This window comes from Gadus chalcogrammus, unplaced genomic scaffold (assembly GCF_026213295.1).
Source record: "Gadus chalcogrammus isolate NIFS_2021 unplaced genomic scaffold, NIFS_Gcha_1.0 GACHA082, whole genome shotgun sequence".
Lineage (NCBI taxonomy): Eukaryota > Metazoa > Chordata > Actinopteri > Gadiformes > Gadidae > Gadus > Gadus chalcogrammus.
In genome coordinates, this window is record NW_026613517.1 from 138,536 (window position 1) to 153,904 (window position 15,369).

Below are 15,369 nucleotides of genomic sequence, written 5' to 3' on the forward strand. Positions count from 1 at the left end.
TGCCGCTGGGGGGTTGTGCAGTAGAGGGCTCTGGGTCCTCAGGGCTCAGTGCCGCTGGGGGGTTGTGCAGTAGAGGGCTCTGGGTCCTCAGGGCTCAGTGCCGCTGGGGGGATTGTGCAGTAGAGGGCTCTGGGTCCTCAGGGCTCAGTGCCGCTGGGGGTTGTGCAGTAGAGGGCTCTGGGTCCTCAGGGCTCAGTGCCGCTGGGGGTTGTGCAGTAGAGGGCTCTGGGTCCTCAGGGCTCAGTGCCGCTGGGGAGTTGTGCAGTAGAGGGCTCTGGGTCCTCAGGGCTCAGTGCTGCTTGGGGGTTGTGCAGTAGAGGGCTCTGGGTCCTTAGGGCTCACTGCTGCTGGGGGGTTGTGCAGTAGAGGGCTCTGGGTCCTCAGGGCTCAGTGCTGCTGGGGGGTTGTGCAGTAGAGGGCTCTGGGTCCTATGGGCTCAGTGCTGCTGGGGGGTTGTGCAGTAGAGGGCTCTGGGTCCTTTGGGCTCAGTGCTGCTGGGGGGTTGTGCAGTAGAGGGCTCTGGGTCCTTTGAGGCCGTGCTGTGCAGCGTGTTCTCCTCGGTACGCTGTGTGTGTGTGTGTGTGTGTGTGTGTGTGTGTGTGTGTGTGTGTAAAATAAAATCCTGGGTCCTCACACTAATTGACAGGAAGAAATCACTTTTTTATGCTTAAATGACGGTTCTCTACGGTCAGAAAGCCGTTGCTCCCGTCATGCTCTGAGAACTCAATTAACTCAGCAGAGATGGCTGAGCCAGGTGCCCACATGGCTAATTTACTGCGGTTTACTACAATAAGCTATGCTTTATGGCAGTATACATTTGTGGTAGCAGGTAAAAATAAGAGCGCAATAAAACCTGATCTATTGAATAGACATAAATAAGATATGGCAAAATATCAGTTAATTATTAATTAATAAGCTTAATTATTATTATTAAAGCAAAATCGAAATTAACAAAATGCGAACATAAGCCTCATCATCTCCATGGCTCTAATAGTGTGTGTGTGGTGGCGGTGTTTGGAATGGTTGAAGAGCCTTTGGTGCTCAACACACACACGCACGCACGCACGCACGCACGCACGCACGCACGCACGCACGCACGCACGCACGCACGCACGCACGCACGCACGCACGCACGCACGCACACACGCACACACACACACACACACACACACCAACAAGCGAGCAGAAGACCCAACACAACTAAATGAAGAGCAGACTGTATAGCTATAATGAAAGGTTCCTTCAAGGTGGGTTTGTTAAATCGTGTTCATCCCTTTACCACCGAGTGTTGGAGAATCCGTTGTGACATCAGCTCCATGGACTAGAAGGGCCTTTTAAGACGGGGACCGGGATTCAGAAGGAGGAACTCCAGGGGGCAACCCTGTCTCATCAAAATTACGTTCCCAGAGAACTATTCGGCATTCTCAATTACGTTTGGCAAAAAACGTATTTTGTCCGTGATTACGTTTTATTGAACGTATCGCAAATACGTTCGTTCTCAGCCTATTTTTGGCCATTTATTTACTTCGAGGATTATGTTTGGTTGAAACGTATCCCAGATATGTTGAATGTCAACGTATAGCACATTATTGTCATTAAGGCATATTTCCCTGTCGGGGAACGTTTCATGTAACGTATTTTGTCTGAAACACGCAGTGGCGATCTTAGCCTGAAATTTCTGGTGGGGCAAATTTATATGACGTCATATTACGTCACAAAAATAGAGGTAGCTGATTATTATAACAGTAGGCCTACGTATATAGACCAGTCAGGTATACTATGGGCTGCATTTTGAGTGCCAGCAGGGAGCAGACATCCTATTTCAAATACATTTCACATGCTTTAGCGCTCAGTGCGACACAAAGATGTTGCCTATAATAATAATAATAATAATAATATTGCATTATATTTTAAACGCACTATTCGTTCCAAAGAATCTCAGAGCGCCAACATGGTACGCACAAACTGGGTGTCCCGCAATTGCTTGGCCACCTCACACCTGTAGACCTCAAACATGCAATCCAGGAGTTCGTTCTGAATGGTGCTTGATGTCCCCTTGAACGTAGGCTCCGAATCGTAGTGACGTCTCAGCCTGGTGTCGCCCTCGCACATCGTTTCAAAAATGCACCAAAAAATGCCTGGGTTTACAGAGTCGGCTGACTCATCGTGACCACGCAGACCCAGTTCACACTTTCCACACAGCTTTAGGCACGATATCAGTCTCCCCAGTACATATCGGTTTTCCTCCGCCTGCTTGTTGTGCTCTAAAATGCTCCGCTGATAAGCACTGTCCAGCTGTGCCATGATGTTGACCCGTCCCAATAGTCCCAAGTACATGGCGCAATTGATATGAGCTTTGATACTTTCATGCTTTACCGTTCTTTCCGCCAGATGCTTCAGGTCTTTAAAGATATCAGTGGTCCAAACTGAGTCTGCGTTAGTGGTATTTCCAAAAAGAAGGCATGGAAAGCAAAACAGTGCTCTTTTTGTTGTGCTCGGAGTTAGCCATGTCTTTCTTTCAAACCACTCCATCTTGAAATTTCGGTTTGTTTTCTCACCAGGCTGGTTCAGAATGAAGTCGTCTGGTCTGTGTGGTCCCAAACGTTTTATTTCTAATTTTTCTTCCTGCGGCAATGTGCTGAATTGCACCCTCAGCAAATAATCTACGTTATTCATTGTTATTCATTAATTAAAAAATTCTTTCAAAATTGTGTAAAATCTACCGATAGCGAACTCTTCTGTAAGTCTCCTATAACTCCTGATCTCACTCTCACTGTATGTTTTTTTTGCTTAGTCTCGGGGTAGAGTTCTCGCGGGTTTCGCATTATCCCAGTCTACATTACGTAGAATACGTAGATTACGCAGTTAACGTCTAGGGGCAAATTTGAAATTGCCCCTAGCCTCAATGTTAACTTTGGCCGGTGTGGTTCGCGCTCATTGGTGTTTCTATGGTAACGGTGGGGCAGCGTGGGTCTTTGCCCCTCCGGAAACAGGAAACGGAAATATAGACATAACGTTCATTCAAGCAAGCACACAGGCAGTAGAACACACGAATCAAATTACTCCAAAACAAGGCTATAATGCTTGTGAGTCAAGTTTATTCACACAAATATGTACGCTACTTTGCATACAAAAATATATATATAGTTTGCCACGAAGTAGGAATGGATTGAGCCTTCTGCTCAACAGCGCCATCTCGTGGGTCTGGTGGGGCACTGCCCCACCTGCCCCTAATGTAGAAACGCCACTGGAAACACGTATCTTGGCCGTGAATACGTTTTATTGAACAACCAACAAGGTTATAAAATACATAAAATCCTGGTTGTATAGCCTACAATACATGAATTATAATTATTTGAAAACTTCCCATCACTGCCAGTACGGCGAAGGTGATGCAGGGTTGCGAGCTTCACGGGTTGTTTTAAAAACGGATTTGCGGGTGTAAACCTCAAAGGCGCGGGTCACGGTTTTCTTGGGTGATAAGCACTGTCCAGCTGTGCCATGATTTTGACCCGTCCCAATAGTCCCAAGTTCATGGCGCAATTGATATGAGCTTTGATACTTTCATGCTTTACCGTTCTTTCCGCCAGATGCTTCAGGTCTTTAAAGCCATCAGTGGTCCAAACTGAGTCTGCGTTAGTGGTATTTCCAAAAAGAAGGCATGGAAAGCAAAACAGTGCTCTTTTTGTTGTGCTCGGAGTTAGCCATGTCTTTCTTTCAAACCACTCCATCTTGAAATTTCGGTTTGTTTTCTCACCAGGCTGGTTCAGAATGAAGTCGTCTGGTCTGTGTGGTCCCAAACGTTTTATTTCTAATTTTTCTTCCTGCGGCAATGTGCTGAATTGCACCCTCAGCAAATAATCTACGTTATTCATTGTTATTCATTAATTAAAAAATTCTTTCAAAATTGTGTAAAATCTACCGATAGCGAACTCTTCTGTAAGTCTCCTATAACTCCTGATCTCACTCTCACTGTATGTTTTTTTTGCTTAGTCTCGGGGTAGAGTTCTCGCGGGTTTCGCATTATCCCAGTCTACATTACGTAGAATACGTAGATTACGCAGTTAACGTCTAGGGGCAAATTTGAAATTGCCCCTAGCCTCAATGTTAACTTTGGCCGGTGTGGTTCGCGCTCATTGGTGTTTCTATGGTAACGGTGGGGCAGCGTGGGTCTTTGCCCCTCCGGAAACAGGAAACGGAAATATAGACATAACGTTCATTCAAGCAAGCACACAGGCAGTAGAACACACGAATCAAATTACTCCAAAACAAGGCTATAATGCTTGTGAGTCAAGTTTATTCACACAAATATGTACGCTACTTTGCATACAAAAATATATATATAGTTTGCCACGAAGTAGGAATGGATTGAGCCTTCTGCTCAACAGCGCCATCTCGTGGGTCTGGTGGGGCACTGCCCCACCTGCCCCTAATGTAGAAACGCCACTGGAAACACGTATCTTGGCCGTGAATACGTTTTATTGAACAACCAAATAGGTTATAAAATACATAAAATCCTGGTTGTATAGCCTACAATACATGAATTATAATTATTTGAAAACTTCCCATCACTGCCAGTACGGCGAAGGTGATGCAGGGTTGCGAGCTTCACGGGGTGTTTTAAAAACGGATTTGCGGGTGTAAACCTCAAAGGCGCGGGTCACGGTTTTCTTGGGTATTTCAAAACCCAGCGCACAAACAGTTGGGGTGTAATAATATGCATTGCATAATCTTCTTGAAAACTCAGTCAGAACTATTAAAAACCAGAGGATGGGCGGGGTTGGGCAGTGGACACACATACACACACACACACACACACCAACCCGGTATGGACCCGGAAATAGATACCTTGGTCCACATCGCAAGGCGTGTTCAGGGTCAAGCTTTGCCTGACCAAAGCAGGAGGAATACACGCTTTCTTCTCCATTCTAAATGATTGGAGAAATAGCACCAACAGGGGGCGAGACGTTCTCCTAGCATTTGGTGAAATTGTTACGTATAGCCTATATTCATCCTTATTATCTGAATGAGAAATGCAATATTTTAGGACAGATTCACCATTAAGCGTGTTTCTAATGACATTTCTAGCGAGAAATTTACTTTTTCCTTGAATAATCTTCAGTCAGTGAATGTGTATGATCTTTATTAATCTTTATTATCTGAATGGGAAATGCAATATTTTAGGACCGATTCACCGTTAAACGTGTTTCTAATAACGTTTCTAGCGAGAAACATACTTTTTACTTGCATAATCTTCAGTCAGTGATTGTGTCTGATCTTTAGTTTTATAGTTATTAGGAAGATTTTATCGGCTCGCTGACATGTTTCAACAACGTCAGGTTGTTAGGGACGCTGCTTTCACTAAACTAGCAGCTCACGTTGTGGCAACCCCACGCCATTGACCAGGGGCCAGCCGCTGCAGCACCGGCCCCGTGGACGGGTGGTGGAAGGAAGATACCTCCCCCTCCACCCAGCTGCGCTAGAGGGAACATCAACCGGGCCCAAGGAATCAAGAACATTGGGGGCACCTGGGGGACCAGGACAGAGGAGCTTTACGGGCTGGGCACGTGGCAGACGGGGGAGAGGGCTGACGAGGAAGAGACGTGCTGTTGAACCGGCGTGCTTTAACGAAACGTTTTCCCCACCAGGAGTAAGCCGGAGGCGTCGGGTGCTGTTTCCCCGCCGACCCCGAGGAAGGGCTGGACCAGGAGGTCCCGTGCCCTTATTCCCGATTACGGAAGAACCTTAGTTTATATGATTTCCCTTTTTGTGAGTGGTTTTACAATAAAACCCGATGCACCGCAACCCTGCTTCGTTCATTAATTCCAGAATCCCCGCCGCCGACGAAGGGGGTTGCCACAACGTGTTTCCTGCGTTTGTGTTATTAAACCGTTACTTTATGTAACCTTTAATGATATCATCTTGTTAGAAACACGTATATCTGAGAGCCAACCCAGTCGACAAAAGCATACGTTGACAGTGTACGTTTTCGTGAACCCTGGATTACGTCGCATTTCAACATAAAATAGCGTGTTATACACACGCACGCACGCGCACACACACACACACACACACACACACACACACACACACACACACACACACACACACACACACACACACACACACACACACACACACAATGCATTTCGCTGCTTAAACAACAACACATATTATATTCCCTCAAATATTATTACTTTCAAAACATTGGCCAAAGTGGAATATCTTTTTTATTTGGGCTGCTTCTAGGACATTTTGGGTGGATTTTGAACGGTATGTGGGCACGACGTTTTTTGCAGGACCTGGCAACCCTGCGCTGTTGCCCGGGTATCTGAAATGCTCCGGAACAGATCTGGATCCACTATGGCCAAAAGACTTGTATGCCCCCCCTCCCCCCTTAAATAAATACTATGGCAGAATAAAGAATAAATTCATGCATTATCATTCAACTTGAACATGTGTTTTTACAGTATAGCGTGGTGGAGGGATGACGTATGTTGGCCAACCCGGAAGCGTCGCCCTGGGTTCCCTTGACAAAAAGCCAACGGGGTTTTCCATTGGATTTTGGATTATTGCATAAAAATTAGCATCTTTGAAGCACCCCCTCAAAAACTGAAAATAAATAAATAAAAATATCCTTGCTCCAAAGAACGAAATGTAAACCAATGCATTCTGAATGGGAGTGTTTCTCAGATTTTTCCATGCTACACAGAACGAAATGTAAACCCATGCAAATAATGACTTCATGGTCATAATAATTTAAATATCATTAATCTCCTGAGGGTGGTATTCAATTTTTTTCAACGGGGCTGCATCCAGTCACTTGACCGTCATGGTTGCTATAGAGTGGCGAAGTCACGCCCCTTCCGGTAGGGCTCATGGGACCTATGAGATCGAAAAATATGAATGGGTGTCAATGGAGAGAAAATAATTATTTTCTGGTCCCAGTCTTTATATGCCCTGGATTACACATATGTTGTTTGTGGATTTAAATGATAATTTTTCATGCAAAGAAAACTAAAAATGTTCGTGAAGAAGTTTGATAATTTTAGGTTTTATGTGAGGCCGCTTTGTGAACTACAGCTCTTCGCTGCTCTCGACGCATATGATATACGTCACCACACCCGCCCTTGGAACTCGGCACAGAGATGGCGATCTCTCTGCCCCACTTCACCGCTTTTTCCAAGGGGAGGATAAAAGCATCGAAAGAGGTGAAAACCATTATAAGTCTGGGCACGTGCAGAGTTTCAGTTATGCCGATGGGAAGATTGTCGGTCATCTCCGCGCCAGTCGCAGGGAGCGTGACGTCACATACGATCCGTGTAGTCTTTCTCGTTGTGTTTTCTCTACAGAACTCTTTGCATGAAAAATTATCCTTTAAATCCACAAACAACATATGTGTAATCCAGGGCATATAAAGACCGGGACCGGAAAATAATTATTTTCTCTCCATTGACACCCATTCATATTTTTCGATCTCATAGGTCCCATGAGCCCTACCGGAAGGGGCGTGACTTCGCCACTCTATTGTGGCAGGTTGAGCTATACCTCTGGCTGGTCTCGGGGTATGATTGGGTGAGCCATAGCCATCCTGATTAGGGGGGCAGACTTTATTTTAATATAAGGTCGGTGGACGTCATCGGGAGGGATATGTCCTACCCGTTGTTTTGCTTCCGGGGCGTCCATTACTTGGACGCTGCTATTAATTTACTATTCTCGTCAGTCAACGTATGTAAACTAAAAGCTATCTCTTCTCCGGTTGTGCTGTTAGCCGTAGATGAGCTGCGACTTCGCTCTCCATGACCGGCTGTTCCAAACTGAGGCATTCATCGGCCCCATGCCTTGAAGTGGATCGTGGCCAATTACCCCGACGTCACCGAAGGGCTGCTGTTCTGTTGCGCCACAAATTCACTCTCACATGCATGACGACCTGCATGCACACTTCATTGTTTTCTTTGTTTTATGTGTATTCAGCTACGCAGTGGTGGGCTGCCCGTCTACCCTGCCTGCCCTGCATGGCATGCTGCTTACTGTTTATGCTAATGTGGTTATGCAGTGTTGTGCGTCTCCTGGCTCTGCTTGACCTGCATGCGCATTCTATTGTTTTCTTTGCTTTATAGGCTAAGGCTACGCAGTGTTGTGCTGCACATCTTCTCTGCTTGACCTGCATGCACGGTTTATCGTTTTCTTTGTATCATAGGCTAAGGCTACGCAGTGGTGTGCTGCCCATCTTCCCCGCTTGCCCTGCATACTGCTTTATGCTTTTGTTTGTTTAATTTGTCGGTTCTTTTCATTTATTTTCATTTAGTTTATTCGTCCAGTCTGCTAAATTTATTGTGTACTATCTTGTGTGTCCTAGGTGGTAACCAGACATGTAATTAGTATTCAGTAATTCTAATAAATTATATTCATTTGAATTCAAGTCTCTGGCCCAGATTGTACGAACTTGTATTGCCTAAAGCTTTTGTAGCGTCTCGCGAGTGGCTATAGCACATGTTAGCTAGCACAGTTCTGGTCCTGGGGTATCCCCTCCCCTAGGTGGCGTTGTCGACATTCAACAAATTCTTGCCACGGTCACATTTGTAAATGTATGCATTAATCTTCTGTCAGGTGTTTTTGTTTATACTGTATATTCAAATCCTACATTGACTTCTGCATGTTTGGTGCGGTTCATTAATTGTCCTTTTAACTTGGTTAATGTCAAGCTAAACTCCTGCAATACATTTAATATACATGATCAATGTTATTCGGCAATGTTCACATTATCCATTTTGTAAAAATATAAAACATCCATATTACTACTAAATTGAAGCCTATTCATGCATTTAACAATGTACATTGTTAAATTCATGAATAATTTTTATTAGCCCCGAATATCATTTTTGGGTAAAATAAATAAAATTACAAAAATGTAAAAGTAGCCTAGTCTAGATGGTCCATCTGGCAAGAGAATAAACAGTTAAAAAACATAACCTGTTTACCACCTCAAGTGAATTAACCTATCCTATCCCCCGTCAGATCCATGTGTGTGTAAGGTCTGTCTCACTTGTATTCATTTTACTCTGAAATAACTTGAATGGAACTTAAGATGTTTGGGGATGAGCAGCACAGCATCCAGGCAGCTATTTAAAGCTATAATAAACTGCATTTTGTTTATTTAAAGGGACACTGTGTAAAAATTACTCCCATCTAGTGGTACAATTGTATATTGCATTCAAACCAATAGTGCTCGCTTGTCCAAAAACTACGGTGGGCAGTATGTGCCAAGAAGCTGTGACATGACACCTACTAGGCTACCTCATCGAGTCATTCGTGGAAAACTGGACAAATTAGATGTCAAATCAGATCAGGTTTATTGACCAAGCATTCTTACAGACAAGGAACTTGACTCCAGCAGTTGTGGACTTTCCAACATGACAAATAACTATACAGATGATAAATAACAGTAGGTCATTTAATGTCAGATTACATAAAATGTCAGATAATATAAAAGTTGACATAGCCTTTGGTAGTCTTGGAGTTACCGATAATCAAAACAATAATTCCCATAATGCGTGCGGCTGAGCACGCATCCTAATCAACGCATTGTAATCCGTTGATTTCAACAATGTAACAGTATTCTAAATACCAACAATTTACATTGTAACTAACGGAATCAAATCCAAATCAAATCAAATTCATTGTCATTTTGTCATCGAGGGTAGGAGCTGAAAGAAGCTGTTCAGTTTGTTTACGTCCACCCCGTCTCCGCTGCTTCCTCCTCCGGGCAGTTGCGGGCACGGTGTCACAGTGTCCGTTAGTATCCTGTGTTTGCGTAGTATGTCCAGATGCCAGCGAATGCCAGTGATGTTACTCGCTCTCAATGTCCTAATGTTTAATATTGTTTCCCTGTCATAAACTACGTTCGTAGGACGTCTGACACTCAAACATTCAATCTCAATCTCACAGATCTCAAGAGGGGCCGCTGCGACTGTACGCGCCGCCAGTTAATTCCTCCTCTCGATCTTCTTTTCCTCCGTATTGTCTTCTTTATCAGAGTTGTTGGTATGAAATTCAGTTGTTCGGGTGATAAATCAACTGTCTGGCAAGCGAGTTGAAGCTCCAGAAGGTCCGCTCTAGCGTAAGTGCGTCTTGGTGGATTTGGATACGTGGTGACCCCAGCAGAGAATAAACCTCCATAACTTGATGAAGAATGGCTTTTGAATTCCTCCAACGCATTTGACAGTATCCATAAGTCATAAGAATATTGTCACGATTTAAACGCGTCGTTTTTTTTGGCGACGATGATTCCTTCTCCTGTGGCGTGGCATAACTATGGTCTTTCAAACAAATGCGGTGCATGTTCAAATTTGCCGGTAAAATTCGTCTCGCTAAACTAAGCTCTGTTCCACCGTCACGCTGGCTCAGAGTGAAAACGCGTTTGCAATTCCTGTACGACGTAGTGCTTTTTGACCCTCTCGGCAGCTCATAGACCGGAAGAAAATGGAAGCCTCCATGAAGCTTACCCGTCCTATGTAACCATATTGATATTAATATTAATTATTCTTCGCTCAGGAGGATAAGTGAGATTTTTGGCAGAGATAATTTTACACCAATGAGGACTTATTTATGAATGAATAGGTTGATTTGAGGTAATAAATTACTCAAAATATTACATAGTGTCCCTTTAAGTAAAGCATTCTGAAACAATTTGCATGCAAAATGAAGCATACAAATGTCCCGGATGTTTATGAAACTTAGAAACACCCCTATTTTTTTTTGCTGTAAAGCAAATCGGCCTATTTAAATCACTATTTGAGGCGTCAAATGAAATTGGCCAATCAAACATTTACATCACAATCATTTATTTGATAGATATACACAAACGCTATATATAGTCTGTATAGTATATAGCTCTGGACAACCACAATCCAGGTTGCCCATCAGTGTGTGGAGGGAGGATACGACCACACACACAACAGTGGAGTCTCCATCACCTCTTCATCAGTGTGTGGAGGGAGGATATGACCACACACACAACAGTGGAGTCTCCATCACCTCTTCATCAGTGTGTGGAGTGAGGATATTACCACACACACAACAGTGGAGTCTCCATCACCTCTTCATCAGTGTGTGGAGGGAGGATATGACCACACACACAACAGTGGAGTCTCCATCACCTCTTCATCAGTGTGTGGAGGGAGGATATGACCACACACACAACAGTGGAGTCTCCATCACCTCTTCATCAGTGTGTGGAGGGAGGATATGACCACACACACAACAGTGGAGTCTCCATCACCTCTTCATCAGTGTGTGGAGGGAGGATATGACCACACACACAACAGTGGAGTCTCAATCAGTGTCTCTAAAGTCTGTTGTCATGCGTCCTATAATCACTAGTCCCATCTTTGTCCAGTGGGTGGTGCTTTAGAGACTGATTCAACTTGTGCTCCAGCAGCTGCTCTGTGTGGAGAAGCTTTTAGGTTGAACTTAACACTAACTTTCCCTCTTTGTTATTCACATTATATCTCCTCTTACGCAAGTTAATGAATAACTAATATCTCTGACAATTTAACCCTGTTATAAGATAACCTAAAGTCAATTATTAACTAATATCACAGACTATTGAGCCCAGTTGGAAGATGAGTTAATGAATAACTAATATCTATGACTGTAGGAGCCAATTCCTTCGCATCCTGTGTGTGTGTGTGTGTGTATATGTGTGTGTGTGTGTGTGTGTGTGTGTGTGTGTGTGTGTGTGTGTGTGTGTGTGTGTGTGTGTGTGTGTGTGTGTGTGTGTGTGTGTGTGGGGATCTAATTTCCAGTAATGTTAAGGAATTATCTCTAGAAAATGTGACCATGTACAAACATTCACGCATCATGCCGGAATGGTTTAACAGCTCTATCGATGTGATGTGTAACATCCCAAATACCCCTGATGTTGTGTTTTTAAACATAGACAGAAGGGAAGTGCTCTTACTTGAGATAGGCTGTGTATTTGATCTGTACATTGAAATTGCTTTCAACGATAAAATCATTAAATACCAGCCCATTCTGGAGATTCTAAGGGACCTAGGCTACCAATGCAAGCTAATAGTGTTTATGCATGTCCACAACCGTGTTTTCAGTGGGTTAATGCTGGCTGGGCTCTCCAGCAGAAAATCTAAACAATTAGCAAAGTTGTGCTCCGTATCAGCAGTGATAGGCAGCCTGGCAGTGTGGCGCAGGAGATGTTTTTTGTACCCTTGAACAATGACCTATCTTATCTCTGAAATATTTGAATCTAGTCTCTTGTAATGTGATTAATAAAAAAAAAATAATAATAATAAAAAAAATTAAAAAAGAATTCATTGGGTTTGCATGGACTTGTACTCACCTATTTGAATGGAATTCAAATAGGTGGCAATAATTTACATCTCAAACATTGCAGGTATATCAAATGTAGATCACTGAGGTACTCAGTGATTAAAATCAACCTGTGAACTTATTAATTCAACTGATTTAAAAGAGACATAATATGCGACATTTGCTACATGTGTGAGATGAGCCATGCCTAATCAAATAAAACAAATCCCCATACCACAAATATGGGTAAACATAAAGAGGTGACATGCATGAGCATAATGACCATCACTTCTACTGAGACAATCACCATGTCTTCAAACAATCGACAACAATAGCACTGTCTGTGATCGTGGAACCCATTCATACAACAGGCAGTGTTTGACTCTAACTATAGCATCAACTAGTTATCTTTAACCTATAAGTCAAGTCAGAACTCAGGTCCAGACAGTGGTTTGTTACCAGTAGAACTCTGTTCCAGACAGTGGTTTGTTACCAGTAGAGCTCAGGTCCAGACAGTGGTTTGTGACCAGTAGAGCTCAGGTCCAGACAGTGGTTTGTTACCAGTAGAGCTCTGGTCCAGACAGTGGTTTGTTACCAGTAGAGCTCCGGTCCAGACAGTGGTTTGTGACCAGTAGAGCTCAGGTCCAGACAGTGGTTTGTTACCAGTAAAGCTCCGGTCCAGACAGTGGTTTGTTACCAGTAGAGCTCCGGTCCAGACAGTGGTTTGTGACCAGTAGAGCTCTGGTCCAGACAGTGGTTTGTTACCAGTAGAGCTCTGGTCCAGACAGTGGTTTGTTACCAGTAGAGCTCTGGTCCAGACAGTGGTTTGTTACCAGTAGAGCTCTGGTCCAGACAGTGGTTTGTTACCAGTAGAGCTCTGGTCCAGACAGTGGTCTGTTACCAGTAGAGCTCTGGTACAGACAGCGGTCTGTTACCAGTAGAGCTCTGGTCCAGACAGTGGTTTGTTACCAGTAGAGCTCTGGTCCAGACAGTGGTTTGTTACCAGTAGAACTCTGTTACAGACAGTGGTTTGTTACCAGTAGAGCTCTGGTCCAGACAGTGGTTTGTTACCAGTAGAGCTCTGGTCCAGACAGTGGTTTGTTCCCAGTAGAACTCTGTTCCAGACAGTGGTTTGTTACCAGTAGAGCTCTGGTCCAGACAGTGGTTTGTTACCAGTAGAGCTCTGGTCCAGACAGTGGTTTGTTACCAGTAGAACTCTGTTCCAGACAGTGGTTTGTTACCAGTAGAGCTCTGGTCCAGACATGCCCCTTTCACACCGCCGCAAAATCGGGGGCCGGTTCCGGGCCAGTTCGGAGCTAGGGCCAGGGCTTTGGTTTCACACCGCCAAAAAACCGGCTCCGGCCCCTAAAAACCGGTTCAACTCTGGCCCCACTTTAGAGCTGGGCTAGAACGAGAACCGCTTTTACGCAGGGGGCAGGGGGCGGGGTTATCCCAGGAAGACCAACGAAGGGCGGCATTTTTAAATCACAGAAGTGAACGATGGACGCTAAGACAAAATCACAGTGGACCGTGGAGGAGACAACCTGTCTCCTTGGATTTTGGTCTTCTGCCGAGGTCCAGAAAAAGTTCCACCATTGTTCTTGTTGTTTGAAACTGCGAGGGTTGCTGGTAAAGCGGAGACGTAAGCAAACGTTTGCAGTGACGTCATGACGTTGCTCTCGCCGGCTCCGTGGCTGGCTCTCGCCGGTGTGAAACCAACCGGTTCTTAACTGGGGTAAGGCTGGAACCAGTTTGGAACTGGCCCTAGCACCAGCCCGGAACTGGCTCTCGGTTCTTTTTGGTGTGAAAGCGGCAACAGTGGTTTGTGACCAGTAGAGCTCTGGTCCAGACAGTGGTTTGTTACCAGTAGAGCTCTGGTCCAGACAGTGGTTTGTTACCAGTAGAGCTCTGGTCCAGACAGTGGTTTGTTACCAGTAGAGCTCTGGTCCAGACAGTGGTTTGTGACCAGTAGAGCTCTGGTCCAGACAGTGGTTTGTGACCAGTGGAGCTCTGGTCCAGACAGTGGTTTGTGACCAGTAGAGCTCTGGTCCAGACAGTGGTTTGATACCAGTAGAGCTCTGGTCCAGACAGTGGTTTGTTACCAGTAGAGCTCAGGTCCAGACAGTGGTTTGTTACCAGTAGAGCTCTGGTCCACACAGTGGTTTGTGACCAGTAGAGCTCTGGTCCAGACAGTGGTTTGTTACCAGTAGAGCTCTGGTCCAGACAGTGGTTTGTTACCATTAGAGCTCTGGTCCAGACAGTGGTTTGTTACCAGTAGAGCTCTGGTCCAGACAGTGGTTTGTTATCAGTAGAGCTCTGGTCCAGACAGTGGTTTGTTACCAGTAGAGCTCTGGTCCAGACAGTGGTTTGTTACCAGTAGAGCTCTGGTCCAGACAGTGGTTTGTCACCAGTAGAGCTCTGTATTCCGTATTCACAAAGGATCTTAGGGCTAAAAGTAGGTCCTAACTGGCAAATTCAGGAGTAACTCCTAAAAATAATGGGCGTGTCACTCTTAAATTTAGGACTCCTAACTTTTTTCACTAAGAGCAATTCACAAAGTATTTTAGGACTAAAAGTAGCACCTAAGTCTAGGAGAGCTTAAAAGTCCTCAAGAGGACTCCTAACTCAGTAAGACCTATTCACAAAGAATCTTAAAATGCCTGCGAGACGAAATGTTAGGGTATTCAATTTATTGTGGAGTTCATGCGCGATGCAATAACATCCCCGACTAACAGGAATAATCCGATTAGTCCCGAAATAAAATGTTATAAAAATTATAAATTATAAAAATATATATATAACTTATAAAAAAAAATAATAATTGCGCCATCAAAAGACGAGGACGTGTTCGTCAATAGGAAGAAAGTGCATTCCATCAACACGCAGGTTGTTTTTGATGCAAATTTTAACATAGCCTACTGGATGTTGTTGCAAAGTGGCCTGGATCTTCAGCTACCCATGATTTGCGCATTTTAATGGTGAGCGGTCTGAGGCAGCTTTTTGAGATGTACCAGTTGGGTGTCACTTGCTGGGTGACAGTGA